The 19537-nt window shown below is 26.4% G+C and overlaps 1 protein-coding gene across 1 annotated transcript in view; it reads left to right on the top strand.

The window, feature by feature from the left end:
* LOC129989399 (nephrin-like) overlaps positions 1 to 19537 on the top strand; it is a 590283-nt gene that overhangs the window by 495110 nt on the left and 75636 nt on the right. The gene's annotated exons all lie outside the window — the stretch shown is intronic.

Here is a 19537-nt window from a genome sequence, read left to right as displayed (position 1 = left end):
TATATGTATTCATGCATATTTTTATGTATGTGAATGTATATGAGTATGAATTACAAATGTAAATATATAATATATCCCGTGCTTCAAAGTCTAATATTGCAAAAATGTTTGAATTCAATTTAATTAAAAAACTTAATGATCAAAGAAAAAAATATATTAGGGTATAATGAAAAGCAAAATATAATACATTCCATTTACTATTTGGTTCAGAAACATAGAAAATAAAAGATAGACTTGTCGACAGTTCCGCAAGGTAGTCATAATTTGTCATTGCAAGTATGAATAAATTTCAAGTCATTGCAAGTAAAATAAATTTAAATGGATTTTTTGGCACAAAAATAGTTCAACATTAGGGTGCAAAATACATTTTGCATCTAAATATCATATTGCCCTTCCTATGATATAAAATTGCAGTTTTTTTTTTATAAAATTTGTACTCACATAATATAAATGTACACTCTAGCGAATCTACAGCTTAGCTGAATTTTTTGTAGAAATAAGTATATTTTTTACTCCATTGTCAATTTCATTGTAAAGAAAACTGTAAACTACATTAATCCATGACATTTTATGTTGATGTGACTCATGGCACTTTTATAATCCCACTGACAATTATCGGTCAGCGATTTAAGCCGAGTGAGAATCTCTTGTTTTTTCTATAGCGCCAACTAGGGCCAAGTGTACAACGTAGCTACTTCATATGTCACATTCGCTTGCACAACCCCTTTTCACAGGGGGGCGGGGGGGGGTACATTCGCACATCTCACAGATAGAACGCAGAAGAAGAACAACCATGCCCGAACCGGGAATATGCCTATATCCCTATGTCAGGAAGCCGGTATGAAGTTTAAAATACAAACGTTTTCAAACTTAGAAAATGACAAACAAAATAAAAAATCGAATGAATTTTTTGGATATTTTTTATTGAATTATAATTTTTTGTGCCAGAAAATTTAAAGTTTATAGAATGAAATTTGTAGTTCTTAAACTTGCATCTATTTTTACTACCTCTTATACCAAATATAATTAAGAGAAAGTATTTTAGAAACTGACAAATATTCAAGTTTCAAGCAATCCCGAAACCACAAAATAGATTTTTTGGATTTATGTGTATCTATCTATTAATACGATATTTCGAAATCAGTTTGAGATAAATGGGTGAGATTTGGCATATTATCTATCTATACTCCAATTTCTTATATTTCTATCAAATACTGGGCAGCCTATTGGCTGTTTGGGTATAAATTCATATCCTATTCATTGAAAGGAGAAAATTAAAGGAGAAGCATTTGATAGAGATATTTAATTTGTAAAGTGTGGATTTGTATCAGACTTGGAGTCAAATTCATCAATCGGTCAGTCTGTCTATCCTTCCAGAAGCATGTAAACGCTAAACTCAAAAAATGTAATGTAAGAAATGTAGAAATTTGGTATGGGATTTTATATCTACACTTTTAGTCTTTGAAAACTTTGACTTTAATCAGTCCGAAAAAGCAATCCAAAATACGCATCTGGTTTTCTAAAGCCTGTTTAAAGACATTTCATCCGTGATTCGCTAAGATGAATATTGTCAAAGATTATAGGCAATTCGTTAATAGGCTGCTTCGTTATAATTGTCAGCCATAGCCATAGATTAATACATCATAAGTATATTTATTAAAATGCATACTCGAAAAACTCGAGGAGACCATTTCCGCTGATATCTGATCACCTAATAATTAAATAAATAATAAGAAATTAGGCAGGATAAATGAATCGAGTTATGTTCATCAAACGCACGTTTTTTTTGTTGTTGTTTTTTTGAAGGTATTTTCGAAAATCAATAAAATCGATAAATATGTTATAAACGAAATTCCTAAACTATACATTAATTAAAAACTCAAATATGGTTTTTTTATCATGTGCTGGTTTTCGCAAACATCATCGATGTTTTCCTATAAGACATTACCAGGGCGGAAAAAATAAGTTGTTTATTCTACATGTGAAATCAAAGCCACCTATTTAGAATTTCATGGTTGAGTTGCAGAGGGAAATGCATAAAGCTTGTTTACTCAATGACATGTTTGTAAAGTATATCTACAAACCTGACATAGCTTAATTCAAATCTTATAGTTCAAAAATATTTAGGCAATCCTCCACATTCCATCCTAAATGATAATTTAAATATCAATGACATAAAAATCATAAATTAGTACTCTTAAAAATATTTGGACAATTGTTTTATATAAAGCTTTGTTTGAAACCATTGATTATATATATATGAAAATGAAACCAATTATATATATATATATATATATATATATATATATATATATATATATATATATATATATATATATATAATCCAATTATATTATTATCTAATAAATATGATTATTATATATAATTAAATCATTAGATTATATTATTAATAACCTAATGATTTCAAACGATTTTAATTAAATTTCCATTTGAAGGGGTAGAAAAGCATCGGTTTGGAAATCGAAAACTTATATATATATATATATATATATATATATATATATATATATATATATATATATATATATATATATATATATATATATATATATATATATATATATATATAAACAGGTTTTAGATTCCCTTGGTAACGAAGTAATGGTGGTGAGCATATATATATATATATACATATATATATATATATATATATATATATATATATATATATATATATATATATATATATATATATATATATATATATATATATATATATATATATATATATATATATATATAAACAGGTTTTAGATTCCCTTGGTAACGAAGTAATGGTGGTGAGCATTATACTGGTAAGAGAAAATATTTCCTTTTCAACATGCGAAACATGAAATACTTTCATAAATATTTATTTTGCCTAAATTAAAACTACTCATATTAGTATTTGTGGAGGATCTCTTATTCTATTTACTGGATGTCTTAAGATAGGACGGATGAATTCATTGAATTAATTAATAATTTTAACGTGCTATTTACCAAGTTCTGATATCAGAAATTCTAATCAGAATAGACAGATAATAATCTATACATCTTATTAGATATATTTCTTAGTTTTATCCTATCCTGTTATTTCACTAATCATTATTTTAAATTCCTGGTGGTAGTTTATTTAATCTTTCGTTTATCTAGTCAATGTAATCCTTATAATATAAGAAAGTATTTTTTAACTTTTACATAAATTGAATACCTGGAGGATTGCTTTTATAAATTTAATTCTTACAAGATATTTCATTGAACTTTTTTTTAACTTTCAATCCACTTTTATTTGAAGATAATGAGCAATTTAATTTTTCTAAAGATTTAAAAAAAATCTTTTGAAAAATATGAAGTTAAGAAGAAAACTCTGCTTTTAAAACTGGCTTAGAAGTCAAAATATTTCTTTTTAATTCTTGCATTCTTTGATTTAAAAGATAAAACTTTTGAGATATTAAATTTAAGCATTTTTTTTTTACAAGCGGAATACTCAAATTTCATCTTTCCAACATGTGTCATTCCATTTGAGTAAAAAAGCATAAAAGAATCCCAATAAAGCCCAAAAATATATAAAAAACAAACAGAGTTTTTATTTTTAATGAAAGATGATCTCAAATAAAGAGAGGAAATTATTTTTATATTTTGGAAAGTTTTTTAAGAAGCACTGATTTCGAATTTTGGAAAATATATTACTGCTGAATTTCGTAAATGATCATAAATATCATATTTCTGAAAATTTGATTCAATATACTAAAATAATATAAAATGTAATTTTGTCAACAAAATAAGAATTATTTCTTTTTCTTTGATTTAAAAAAAAATGGTGATTTCTTTTTTGCTAAGAATAACAGTGACTTTAGTTCCATTTTCCATTTAGTTCCAATTAGCCGCCTTTGGTAATCAGTTGATTCAATGCTGTAGTTACTTTCAATCGAATTTCGTAAGTATAACTTAATGTTCATGATTCTTCTAAGAAAGTATATTTAGAAATCAAATCGTGATATACATCAAAGCCATGTTATTTTAAAAATCTTGCCCCTGCTGTGTTTATTATATATTTGAACCATCCTAACAGAGTTAAGTTCCATAACCTCATAATTGTGTTATAAATGTAACTATCTGGTTTATCCATGATCTGACATGAAAGTGTAACTTCCCTTTCTTTTTCTGCTTACAAATTATATAAAATAAAACATGATCCTTTTTTTCCCCTGATTTCCAATAATTAAAGTATATTACACGAGTAAATATTTGATGAAATAATGAAAACGGTTTGGAAATATTTTTTTCAATATTGAAATATATATAAGAAAATTTCGCAACAAATATTTTTTTTAAAAAAATTGCTAAATAGCATGTCAATTAAATTAATAATAATAAAAGCGATGATTGAAATTTTTAATGGTGAACAATTGTTTTTTCGGATCTAATTTTTCCGAAAAATATCATGAGAAAATCAAACTTTTAAATAAAATTCAATCAATACATATTATAATTTCTTTCACAACTCTCTACTAAGTGCACATTCTCGCCTTTTAAAATATATAAGTATGGAATTTAGTAATTTTAGATTAGACGGTCTAAAGAGCGTTAACATGCACACACAAACATAAACACAGACGCATTCGTCTACAGTAGAAGTAGAGATATAAACTGCATAAATATTAAACAAAATCCTTCCTCTTTGGCTTTTAATAAAGGAAAAAATTCATACGATTAAGAATTTGATGGGACATTGGTAACGGATTGCGTTTCAAGGAAACATTCTTTTTTACTAATTTTTAAAAATATCTCAATATTGTTAAAATATAATCAAAAATACTTTTAAAAATATAAAATATCCAGGAAAAATTTACATTAAATTGATATTATTAAAAATACATTATTTTAAACTTTTACTGGTTGCTGAAATGATTTCGTATAGCGTTTTCTGAAATTTTTATTGTAAAACCCCAAAATTTTGATTTTTTTTAATTATTTAAAATTTTAAATACTTTTTTAAATCCCTCCTAAGTCCCTAATTTTACTCTCGAAATTATCTATGTTTAAATATAATATTTATAAGTCAAACTATCTATCCTATAGAGCTCCAACACATAAACAGAAATACAATATCGCACACACCTTCTCCGTAATACAATAACTCACTTTAAAGAAGCTACTTAGTCCCTCCAAGTTGTCTGAAATCTCTAACATTTTTTTTCTTCCTTTCGTTAATTGTAATTGATTGATGTGGTTATTCTTTAGAGATGTCGCCCAGAGGGATTTGGGGAATTTTCTATGTACACTCAAACAAGATGTTTATTTGTACGCTCAGATATAATCGATAATATATTTTCTTAACAGCTATCAGCTGAATGAAGATAAGTTTTGTATAATATACCTTTAATAACATATGATTTTTGAGGCAGGGTAGAATTACAAAACTGTTACTTATCCATAGTTGTCACGAATGCATAAGTGGCATCTTGTGACCAAAATATTTCTAATCACATTGCTAATACTTCATGATTTAGAAGATCTGGGATTGGGCATATCTTATAAATAGTTATGAACCAAAATGCAAATTTTGTTAAAAATTATAAATTTAAATATCAAAAATTAAACGAAATTAAGAAAAACTCATTGGGGATTATTATTGGTGGAAGGGATTCATGATCTAAAATAATGCGTATTGTTACATAAAATAGGGAAAATCCCAAAAATTTTGATGAAGGCGTAATTTAATATAAATCATTAGAGCTTTTATATAAGGATTTGGCTCTTATTGTTTTGGGAAAAATAACTTATGTGCCATAAAGTGAACAACTTTAAATTTCTTTTTCCTCGATAAAGAATGTCAAATAAATAATGAATAAACATTTAATAGTTATTTATCTTTTGTCAAATTCAAATCATAAAAAAGTTAATGAACAAATATATCAAAATCTTAAAGAAAACACATGACACAAGCTGTCAAAAAGAATATGGATAACATAATACTAAATATATCTCATATGCTTTGAAAAATAAAGCCACATCTCAAACATAAAATGTTAGCTTCTAGAACGTTTATAAATTTCTTTTACATTTATCAGAGATTATTGGTAATATTTCGCACGAAATTGGTCCCTTTAGTTAATATTGTAAATAATAAAATTCCTTTATATGTTTTATATAACATATGCTCTTTTTCGGGAGAACGTTTCCATTAAGTTGTATTATATTTCTTGGGTATTAAAAACTGTATAGTGCAAGTGCCGAATAATAATAATAATAATCAAGTGCAAGAGATAAACAACAAATATAGTTGATGAATTTCAACTATATTTGAAACATAAGATATTTTATTAACTGTGGACGCTCTATATATTATGATACATGGAGTTATTTTTTTTTTTTTTGAAGCTTGAGGAGCATAATGTCTATCCCAGGAGTAAATATTATTCTGTAATATCAAAATGTGGTCATTTCTTGTTCCTTCGTTCTTGTTTTGAACAAACTGACATGCATTTATTATTTTACTTCTTGATTTTTCAAAAATAATATACTAAAAGTACCCAATAAGAAGAATATTTTAAGAAATTTTAAGGATTTTGTTCGGAAACCTTGGCTTGAGAAAAATATGCTCAATTAGGTTAAGAAGCAATATGCATACAGCATCAAAATAAAATATCCAGGATCAAAAACAAAAGAAGTCCTATATGAATATAAACTTATTTATAGATATATAAATAATTTACAAAGTATATACATGATTGGCATATGGATAACTTGCATTCTATATTGGCCATCATACGTTAAGGTAGATTTTGTAACTTAGCTGATCTAATGAATTAAATTATAAGAATTTCAAGAAAATAATGATGACCCGTAAATTTATACGTTATATTATGAAATTTGAATTACTCTATTTTAATTTTTAAAGTTATTTTCTTATACTTTGATGACAGTTTACAAAAACTTGTGGAATACATAAATTTTCGTTTTCTGTTTGCTATTTTCCCCTTGTTAGCAAATTGATCATGAAATGAGAATCTTATAAAGAAAGATATGTGGAGCACTAAATTCTTCTTTTTTTCGTTCTCGTAAATGAAGCATATAAAAGTAAAATATTGTAGTCGCCAAAAAATTCGACTCGACTTTTTTTACAAATCACCAAGTTTCAAAACTTTCTGAATTCAAATAAATAAATGAAAAATAAATTGTGATCACGGCAGACCATTTGACCTATAGCTCCGAAATTTGGCACATGTATACCTTCAATGTTGGGAATGCGCAATTTAGAGTTAATTTTTTCGAATTTTCAATTATAATTTTAATAAATTAAAAATCAAGCGAAATGTTGTCGTTTTCCAGCTATAATTTCCAAAAATATTATAACACACCTTTTATTAAATATTTACTAAAACTCAATTTTGAGAAAACATTCGCTAACAGTGTTATGAAAATGTGGATCGTCCGATTTTGAATTGAATATTTTTTTCTTGATACGAAAGGCCCGAGCCATGCTTTTTATATTTTAAAGACTGTTTATGTTTGTCAAATCTGAAAGATCAAGTTGAGAAATCCCCCTTTTTCGACTTTATTTTAAATTACGTTTAATCAAGTTTATTAAGAAAAAAGTGATAAAAAATAATCGATATATCCATTCTTTAGTTAAGAGTAATATATATATATATATATATATATATATATATATATATATATATATATATATATATATATATATATATATATATATATATATATATATATATATATATATATATATATATATATATATAAGTAAAACTTCACTTTCAAATATAAAATAAATAATTATAAAATTATCTTTTTTTCAAAATAACTTTTTTTATCTTATTACAAGTAATCATTGTGGTTATGTATGTAATCTCCTCATCTCTTCCTAATCAATCAGGCCGAATTTAATCAAGTTGTACTCTCATATTATATATGAAGTGAGAAGGTATTCTGTGAACATTTCATAGTACAAAACTTTATTAAATATTCAATTAATTAGACGTTAATAAAAACTTGTTCCCTTTTGCAGCTTGTACTATTAATTTTTTTCATTACAATGTTATTCATTTGTTTTTTCGTATATTTATTATTAGCGTATTTAAATAAAAAATACCTCAATGTAATTATTAAACGTATGCTCATTAAGTAGACAAATTTTGAATGATTTTATTCATAATAATTTTTTTTCTGAGTAAAGCAATTTGTAGTTATGAATTTAAAAAATAGCCACACCTATAATTTAGATTCACCATAAAAATCCTACTTCAAAAAAATATCTTTTCTACGATTTTATAATTAAAATTAATTATTCTTTTTAGATGTCAATTCTCTATCAGATACCTGTAAAAAAATCATCTTTATTTGCAACTCAAATTGCGACAATTTTCATTGCAAAACAGTAGTGTCCCAGTTCACTTTAGGCAATCTCTGAAACTTTATATATTTTAAGCATTTGTTAACCAAATTCAGAACAATAATATAACAAATATAAATAACTTATTGAGTATATTAACTGTCGGCAGTTTTTGAAAATTATCAGATTCAGTTGATATTTTAATATTATTAAAAGAAGGCAATACAAATGTCAGAAGGTAAAATAAACTTGTATATTAAATTACATTAAAATATTTTACATGAAAGTATTAAAACCCAGAACAATGCCGACTATATCAGCCAGTTACATATTATGTAGAGGGCGGCATAGCCTGGTTGGATTCGTGTCCCTTGGGATCCGAGTTCGAACCCCAACGGCCGAAGACTTTCCGTGTGTGTAGTGGCTGGAGCTCGTATAAATCTGTCGTGGTCGCCAATTCTCTCCATGAATAATACCACTGGAGGCACTGGATCAGGCGTGATCTTTCACTGTTTCAGGTCTAAATTACGTTCTGTGGATGAGTGAATGAAGTCCGCCCCGTAAAAAGGGTTGTGTCGTGTGTGTAGATAAGTCGTATTCTTAATGAAATTTTATTTATAAACCAAAAATTTAAAATGCATCCGTTCAGGAATACATCATTTACAATTCTGTAAATGATGTATTCTTTAACGAACAATGTTACATCCCAATGGCTTCATATAAAAGTAACTATGCTTATCTTCAGACATGTTATCTCTTACTTTCTACGAGTAAGGATCTTCGAAGTTAAATTAGATGCCATTTTCGTTTGTACATGTGTCAGGTGATACAAAGTTTTCTTTATTGTTCCTTTATTTCCTTTTTCTTAGACTAAGTTTATAAAGAGAAAAGTGTAGTAATCGTCAAGAAAAATTCTCGGGATATCAAAGAATGTCCACGTTTTAAATCCTCCTGAGTTTGAAAAATATACTTTTGGCATTATGCTTATCTGTTTATGACAAACTCAACTCAAACACTCAAAAACATTTAAGCTAGAGGGATGAAATTAGGTATACGGTTTTTGTATCAATTTATAAATTTCTATGAAATCTTGGGAAAAATATGCTCTGATAAAGTCTGTCTTTCCGCCTATTTCATTTTAGATTAACGTGATAATTACAAAACGACGAGAACTAGATGGATTAAGCTCAGTACACACATTTAAATCACACATTAAATATTCTATCAAATTTCGAGCCAAATCTAAGAAGAGGTTGATCGTCTATGAGTCTGATTTTCTGAAGTATGTAAATGTGATAACTCAAAAAAACTAAACCAAAAAAACCGCAATGACTTAAATATATCATATTTGGTTATATATATCACTATCATTAATATATATATATATATATATATATATATATATATATATATATATATATATATATATATATATATATATATATATATATATATATATATATATATATATATATATATATATATATATATATATCACTTTGAAACTACAAGTATAGTTCTGTAACATATTTTGTTTTCAATCATTTGAGAAAAACGCACCTAAAGTACAAATTCGATTTCGGGTAGGCCAGGGAGTAATCGCAAAAGTCTCTCTAAAGATTGCCGCAGTGGCCGGGAAAGCCTGGTTCTAGGGCGTTGGATTCATGAACCAACGGTTGCCAGTTCGAACCCCGCCGGCCGAAGACACGCCGTGTGTGTGGTGGCTGGCTCACGCATAAATCTGTTGTGGTTGCAAAGTCTTCCATGTCGAGAATAATACCACTGAGGGTACTGGATCAAGGGTGATCGTTCTCTAATTCTGGTCGAAATCGTGATCTGTGGATGAGTGAATGAAATGCATGGATGAAGTCCGCCCCGTAAAGAGGGCTGTCACTTGTGTGTAGCTAAGTCGTACTCTTTGTCCTGGTTGGCGCTACTGAAAAACAAGAGACGCACTCTTGGTTTAAAATCAATGACTTCTAAATTTAGTGGGCTTGTCTAGACAATGCCATTAGAAATAAGAATTCCGCATCTCCTCATAGACAACTGTGCCGAATTTAACTAAATTTTGCACATAAATTATGTTTATATTTCATTATAATTATTTTTATACAAGATATTTTCAATTTTTCAAAAAAAAACAAACATATAACATTAAATATTTTATTTAATATTCTGTAAAAACTGAAGAGAACTAAAATTTTGCTTTTAGCCGCTTTACCACTTTTTTTAAATTTTTCTCTTTTTTTAAAACACTTCTAAAATTGATTTTATTAATTTTTTTAATCAGTAGTTTGACGGTGCTTATGGCAGCCGTGTTTTAGCTTATGAGGGACTGTGGCTCAATATCACGAACTGAGGAACTAGGATACTAATGGGAATGTAATACAATAAATGCAACGACTTTTCTACAATACTAAATTTATGCTAATTTTCCTTTTTATTAAATTTTCAAAATTTATTCAATAATTAAGTAGTTGCTGACGATTTGAAATAAGGAATTATAGGAAATTGTTAAGCTAGGGTGAGACTTTTAATTCCTAAATTAATTTCTTGATGTTTGTGTTTATTTTAAAATCTTTTAGCCATGTTTTATATTAGTTTTAAAATAATTCCAAAACTGATTTAATTAAAGAATTTCTGTTACATAAGATTCCATGTTACCATTTCCTGCTTCTTCTATGAAATAATAAATAAATAATATTGCATTTGAGAAATTTATAAAGTTTTCAGTAATGAGAATCTTGTAGTAGAGACACAGCCATGCTTAAAATAAAATATAAAACCACCGTTCAAATACAGATAAAGTTATGGAAACTAAAACGTTGGCGAAAAAAATGAAATCATTTATTATTGAAGAACAAGAGCACATGCGAAGAGTTGTATCAAGGTGATATCAGCAAAATTATAATAGAAAATTCTAAAGAAAAGCATGAGATTCGCAATCTATCAGAAGTTCGGAGCAAATACTGATCTGATTTGTTTTCATATTTTTTAAAATGAAAAACAATTTAATGAATTGTCTCAAAATAATCTTTTTTTTTTAACTTCATGCTAGTATTTCTGAATAACTTTTGCATCACTATTATAGCAAATGTTAATAATGTATATGAAAAAAAAAATAGTTATCGCCAATGTCGTCTGGTTTAATTGATATCCTAATTTTAATTTATAAATGTCTGAGACGATATAAAGACTTCATATATTTTAATATTTTACACAAAAGTGATTTTACGTTATAAATAATGCATATGAAATTATTTTAATTCTGAGAAGCGTGAGACGTAGTCAGAAATAGTTTATAATTATTTTTAAAGAATTTTCCTAAAAGTTAAAAAGAAATTACTTGAATTTGTGAGCATGAAAGTCTTTTTTCAAAAGATTTTTGAATGGATATTTATCTTAGAATAAGATCTAGGCGAGACTTTCTCAATCCAAACTGTACTTCTGCCTTTAATAGAAATTAAATTTGATGTTTTACAGAAGGAAAATTTTAACAATATACAATTCTAAATAATGACAAGTTTCAATATTATTACGCATTCCCAAAAACTATAATTCTTGAAATGTTTTGAGAAATTAGTCAGCTTAAACTTTGTCAGTTAAGAACTTTTCAAATTGCACGAAATTAAACTATTATCTAACTATTATGATTATCTCTGAATATGAGACATTATGAGCAAACACTAATTCATATTCATTGGGAAACATTTAAATAAAATTTTGGGTTTTCTGAGAATTAGAAACATTAGCTTCTAATGTTACCATTCCTGATATAGAAGAACTCTTTTGAACTTATTTTAGCCTTAATATTTGAGATTTTTCTACCTAACGATATATAATATTTTTTGAAAGATTACATTTTCCTGGATACTGAAAAGGTTTAATGAATTAAAAATTAAATTCGTACTGTTCAGCTGCTATATTTCAAAATCCAATATTTTCATGAATATATTATATATATATATATATATATATATAGCTTCTTTGAAAATATAGATATACTTTCATTAGTTTCACTAAACTAATCATTTCCATGAATTGCTTTAATCTTTAAAAGTAATCTGGAAATTACTCCAAAACTGGCATTTTTAAATGCACCAGTTTCCAAGTGACACTACAGAGAAAAATTGCATGCTGCATTAAAAAAATTTAATGCAATTGTGCATTAAATATTCATTAATCTGCATAGAGTGCTGTAAAATACAGTTCAAAATTTTAACTTCGGATGCAAAGAATTGCATAACTTTAACTATTTGAAGTAGTTAAGTATATACATAGGGTACTTCTAGTTTGCTTCCAAATTTATCTGTGATTACAAGGTGGTTTGGAATTTTTAACTAATTTTATATATTTTGTAATTATTTTTAAATAAACTGCTAACATTCATCTGCTTTAATAAATTACAAAAAATCAATGTAATCTCTCTTCTAAAAGTTTTTTTTTTTTTTTAATTTAAATATTTCGCATCTTGAAAAATTTTAAGAAATAATCATTCTGAACATCTTACTAGTTTCTTCTTGTTGACAATACTCATCGATATGTAAGCATTTCATTCTGTGATTTCCCAATTATGATTCTTATGTTTGGTCTATCGAATTATTAGCCGATATTAATTTTATAGTCTCTAAATGAATTTATGATTCTTAATTTAGTATATTATTAACTTATCGAATTTTTCAAAACAGTATGAATAACTTTTCCAATTGGATGAATTATTAATGTTTATGCGTTTTTCGTGGAGTTATTCTACTGCTCAAACAAAGCTATATGTTTACATAAATTAAATTTATAATTTAAAATTAATATTTATTATGATAATATTTTTAATTATATAATATAAAAGTATGCTGATTAGAAGTCTGAAATTTTCCATTGTTCTTTTCGCTTTATTAGCTCTAATCTTATCATCCAGAAACATTGAAAACATTATTGTTATCGCATTTTCTAGGAATGTTATATTCTTTAATATAGAAAGGATAAAGAAATATTGTGTAGATGCCAAAGTAGTTTTTGAATCATAATCGAATTTACATGATTCATGTTATTGAACAAATTAAAATCCAAATTTTAATGTGTAACTTAGTAATTTTTCTTGTACGTAAAGCGTGAGTTTAAATTATTTTTTTGAAAATTTTAATAATTCCTTTTTATCGAACGGTGATATCAAATTAAAAGAATCTATTCACTTTCCCTTCAAATGAATGATTCTTTAAACTAATAAAAAATTTGATTCCAAAAAAGCTTAAGTTTACTTTATTAATGCCTCCTCTCATTTTTCGTTAAACAATTTAATGTTTGTCGTTGTTTGAATAAAATTCTAAATAATTAAGACAACACATGTTCCTATATGATCTGGAGCCCCGGATGATTTACGAAAATATGGAGTAATTCAAAACAATTATCCTAATTACAAAAGGTTTTAACATAGTTGTTCCTTAAAAATTTCAGAAAGCAATAAAATAGAATCTGAAAGTTGTGTTGCTAAAATATGAAGAATTTTTATTGCATAATTTCAATTCCCTCATTATTGCATCACGAGTCTACAACATATATTTATGAAATATGAGCAAAAAAGTAAATTCCATTATATTAAGACGGCCACATGGAGAAGACTAATCATCAAGCAGTTAATGATCTAACAATGAAATAAAATAGCGCGAATACTATACGTTAACATTCTCCAAAATTGCTCCGTATCTTCATAGATATTAAGCTTAACTGTGCCATTCCTCCTGTCTGAGTCAGAAGAGACCCTTTTGAATCAAAATTTCAATCAATCGCTGGCTCTATAGGGAACTAGAAAAATAATTCAGGTTTCGTCCTTACTCCACATTTGAAAAAAGTGTGAAATTTTTTTATAAAGTATCCACCTCAGATTGCCAATTTTCTACTTGGCAAAAAAGAATCATGTATTCATAATAAAGAGATCTTTTCCAATGATTTCTCACCTGTTTCGAGCACAAACTGTTAGGAATATTTTAATATTATCATTTTTTTTTTCTCTCTGTCTAGTTTTAAAAGAAAAATGTAGAAATTTGTTACCTAAGTAATTATTTTGAATAAAATAATCCCTAGTAAACAATAGGTAATAAGTGAAAATACTGATTACAAATTATAACATTTCTGGCATCTTTATATTTGTTTTCACCAAAATAAATAATTATTAATATGTCGTAAGATTCTTATTTTGAATAATACCTCGAAAAAATCAAGATTTCTTTTAAAAATTATATATTTCTATATTCAAAAGAAAAAAAAATGAAAAAATATTTTAATCAGGATATATATATATATATATATATATATATATATATATATATATATATATATATATATATATATATATATATATATATATATATATATATATATATATATATGCATTGCAGCAAGAGAATCAAAGAATTGTCCTTATTTTTTTTTTTTTGGGGGGGGGAGAATGTTTAGAAACGAATATTTATACACATTCCACTGTTTTATCTTCTTATGAAGAAGAAAATAAATTGCAGGAAAATCAAAAACTTCAGAGTAAAATATATGAAACGTCCTTAATACTAAAGAAATTTTATCGTCAAATAATATGCGATTTGGCTAATCTATCATGAAAAAGAATGTATTTTTATTTAATTCTTCCATGTCCTGAAATTTGATCTAAAACTTAGAAAAACTTTAATATTATTTTCAAAAAAAGGAAAAGCAAAATTTGAAACAAATCATCTTGAAAAGTTTGAAACAAAAGCAAAAAGGATTTAATTCCAAGAAATATTGAGAAATGTAATTCTAGATTCCATTTTTTAATCTAATTTATAAAATTTTTTTAAAATCTAAATTTTTATTATTTTTATTTTTTATTAGAATTCTGTAATTTGATTCTTAAATCGCAAATAAAAATATAAGACAATAATTTTTATTTAAGAATCATGCATTATACTATTAAGATACGCGGATTATTGTGCTGTTAAGGTATTAAGATGTAAATTGACAATACGATGTTTTAAAATTGAAATATTAAAGTTTGATAAAAAAAAAAAACTGCGTGAAATGCAAGGTCATCTTTTATTTATGTTTAAACAGTGTCTTTAATTCTTTGTTAATATAAACCTTATGAAAAGTGAGATTAGGAATTATTTGTCCTATAAAGATTAGATGATAAAAGAAAGTAATACTTTTCTACTTTTATTTTCAATAAATATATTCGGCAAATATATTTTGCTGATGGATGACGGATCGATATGTATTGTGTAAAGGATTTCAATCCGCATGCCTACAATAGGGAAATTTCATGGCTGTATCCTTCTTTTCTTGAATAAAAGCAATCATTCTTGATAGGGCATCTTTAGTTTCTGCTGTTTCCTTTTCTTCTATTAAGTAATAGAAGGACTTCCTCTTTTTTCACTTATAGAATGGGAGCAGTTTCTCTTTCGGATAAATACTCAAAACACTCTATTTAATTGGAATGTCTGGATAAAGTGGCAATACTTTATATCTATATACATACAAGAATAAAACCGGATTTTTGGAGCCTGTTGAAATATTGAATACCTATATCATATCAAATAATTAAGATAATGTAGAACATAGATAACATTTTACATAATATTTCATTATATAAAAGATTCTAATAATTTTAAACTGAATTATGAATAACTATTTTATTTTTCAAAATGATTTTATTTGCTGATTAAATTAAGATTTCTTTAAATTTATTACAATGTTGCATAACCAGAGTTAATCGATTATGTTTCGAAAATCAAAAGTAGAGTTTTATGTACTTGCAACGAAGTGCCAGTATTTATCCAAACATGCTGTTAGTTGCTAATTTTTTTGTATATATATGCATAATTTATTGAAAAACAACTCTTTTAATTTTCCATAATGAATAGTGAATCTAATAAAATTAATCTAATTGAAAAAATACCAAAATTATTTTTCTGATATCAAAATAATTCAAAACAAGGGATTTTACTTTGCGAATTAATCGTCACAACCATAAGTAATTTTTTATTCTGATTTTCTAGAAATTTGAATGTTCCGAAAAATATTCATGCAGAGGACGATATGTATCTGATTCGCATTCAGACAATTAGAATAAATTATACTCAATCCTTTCCTTGTCATATAAGCTTTTGATTTTGCATTTGCTTTAATGTACCAAAAGCACAAAATAGGAATCTCATATTAGATGGAATGAAATTTCGGTCTATGAAACATCAAGCTGAATATCATAGTTTTTCTGAGACAATTGAATGTCTGATAAATAATAAATTTATTATTTGTTGAAAAAAATTCCTCACAGTGTGCGATATGGATGGATGTATATAGTGAAGAATACTCATACTGTAGCGTAACTATATGCTACACACTGTTTCAAATGATTATGCTGGGCCGACATCTACCTGATGTCTGTTTTGGTTGAGTGAATTTAACAATTACTGAATAAACAAGGATGTGACATATGATATATTTAATCACAACACAACGTTACATCAAGAAGATTCTTAGAACATTTATGAAAAGAGAAAACAGAACAGTTCTGGTCGATTCTGATTGGTTGGCAAGGAGATGTCATTTACAACATCTGGTCCGTCGAGCCGGAGTTCTAATTTTTTGAGTAAGACTTTTTCGCCATTTCAAATAGTAACATAATACAATGGGATGTGAGCATTTATATTTTAATAATATTGAATAAAATTATTACTGGTATTTCATGTAAATTTAGATCTCATTTATGAAGCTAAAAGTGGGATATTTTGGGATGACTTTTATCATTTGGGACAGCATTCAAATGAGGAGGAAGTTAATTCTCCCTCTTCAAATTTTTAGATAATAAAGAAAAAAAAAGATATTTAATTTCTTTCTATTTAATGAGCATTAGATTAATGAAAGCAGTGGATATTGAAGTGTTATTCTGTTGCAAAATAACAACATTCTTGCTAAACCACGATGATATCATCATCCAACCATAACATCCCAAATTATAATTCACAAAATCCTAAGAGCATGTCCAAGGAATATTCTTAGAAATTGAAATATTATAAAGGGTTTCTGTAGTTACGTATGTTTGTATTACAGTTCAATTTAGTGGACAAGATTACCATCCAGTTACAAAGTCTCAAAAAAGTATTATTGAAGAATAAAGGAACCTCATTAGCATCGTGTCATCATTCGACGAAATAAAAAGAATATCCTATGAGAATGTCCATCAGATATTTATATTTAAAATATTTCTCAAATATTTTCGTAAGATTATAAAATTTTTCAAAGATTTCGTAAAGATTGTGTTTAAATAGTCTTCATAAAGCGAAATGTCTTTTTTTTAATCCTCTTAACAAATTGAGACGAAAAGAATAAATATCTTTCTTCAAGTTATTTTTGATATGAGAAAGAAAGTAACCGTAATAATAATGACACATTTCAAAATATCAAGTGGAGACTTTCGGGAATTAAACGTGACATGACATTTCTTCTGGCTCTAATTAATTTTGGCTGTACCCAAAAGAAAAAAAGAGTTTTGAAAGCCAGTTTCTATATTTTCATCTCACTAAAATCATTTTCACTTACTGAGTTACAAAAGGAAAAGACAATATTTGGGTACCGTCTGCGGGATTTATCGCGCAAATGAAATTAGAAAATACGAAAGGATTCCCATTGTTTATTGATGTCGGAGGAATACATTAAGTTTATTCTAAGGTTTTTTTTCTTCATGTATTATTTCTTTTCAAACGGGCACTTTGCGGTGGGGCGAAATTGATTCCACAAATATTGTCATGCATAATTTATTTATCAACAATTCGATTCGAAGAAGGATGGAAAAAAGTGAAGAAAAAAATAACCACAGTGCATAAAAGAAAACACAAACTCAAATAGCAGGATTGCGTGAATGTTCTGAACGAAATTAACTAACATGTAATTCACAGCAGTTTAACTTCAGGCGTCTCTTTCGGTACCTTTTTTTTTTTTTCTGTTATGTGTGTTACCAAAAACAAACATGAAAAAGAAAAAAAAAATCAATATCAATGAATTGAATTTTTAATATTTCACTGAAGGGCAGGGGTGGGATGAAATAAATCCATGAAAAGAAGATAAAGTCTATGTTTGGAATTGATTAAAAATAATTTTTTTAGTCGGAGTTATTTCTTATAGTTGAGGATCGAATATTTTATATTTAGTATAATCTGCTTAAACTAGACTATAAAACAAGTCTGGGCTACAAAGTAAGGAATAAAAATAAATTCAAAATGAGATAAAAGGATTTTCTTTACGAAGATAAGAAAAACTGAATTATCAATCTTATCATGACACATGGCTTCCAGAGTCTGGAAAATAGAGATTAAAATGATTTTTTCTTCTTTGTAATAAAAGTTTTTGATATATGTAAGGCTATAGTCAGAAAACAATTTTTACAGATTTTACAGAGAACATTTTTTATGCAATTATTAATTAGGCTGTTTTTAGCATTTCTCATTAATTATTTAAATGATAATTTCAATAATTTTATAAAAAAAAATCTTAATTATTTTTGAAGAGATGACATTTATAATTTTAAATTGTGTATTATTAGGGTTTTTTTTTTTTTTTTTTACGATAGAGTATATAGATATTGACGTAATAAACAGTTTGCCATTCTTTACAATATAGCGCATATGTTTGTTAGTAATTAATTAAACGGTTCCTTGTCTTCATGTAAGTTATAGAATTTCTTAATAATTGTGTAGACATTTTATCAAGACTTGAACAGATATCATTCTATTAAATTAAAAGCAGTTTTAGAATAAATTGAGAATGGGAGGAAGTATCCTATTATTTCGCAGAAATCGCTTTCAAGGATATCTTCTATATTTAGTACCGGATATCTAAAAATAAATCAAATAAAACAAAGCATTTAAAATCTGGTATCAGATTTGTTATTAACATATCTGTTTTAGACACAATATGTTATATTAATTGGTAGTGATTTCAATCTTATTACGTCAATTAGATTTTAAACTATCAATATTTTACCATGTTCAGAATAATATGAAAAAAAAAATGTGCCATATTATTATCTAAGATGAATATTTCACCTGCACTTATCTTTAATCAACTGCTTCTAAATGCCTCCAATATAAAACAAACTAATGTTATATTTTATGCATGTTAGTGATGTGAGGATTTTTCTTGCCTTGTGAGTTATCTCTGTCG

This window comes from Argiope bruennichi, chromosome 2, assembly GCF_947563725.1.
Source record: "Argiope bruennichi chromosome 2, qqArgBrue1.1, whole genome shotgun sequence".
NCBI lineage: Eukaryota > Metazoa > Arthropoda > Arachnida > Araneae > Araneidae > Argiope > Argiope bruennichi.
Note: the sequence above shows the minus strand (reverse complement) of the source record. Positions and strands in the feature narration are given on the sequence as shown.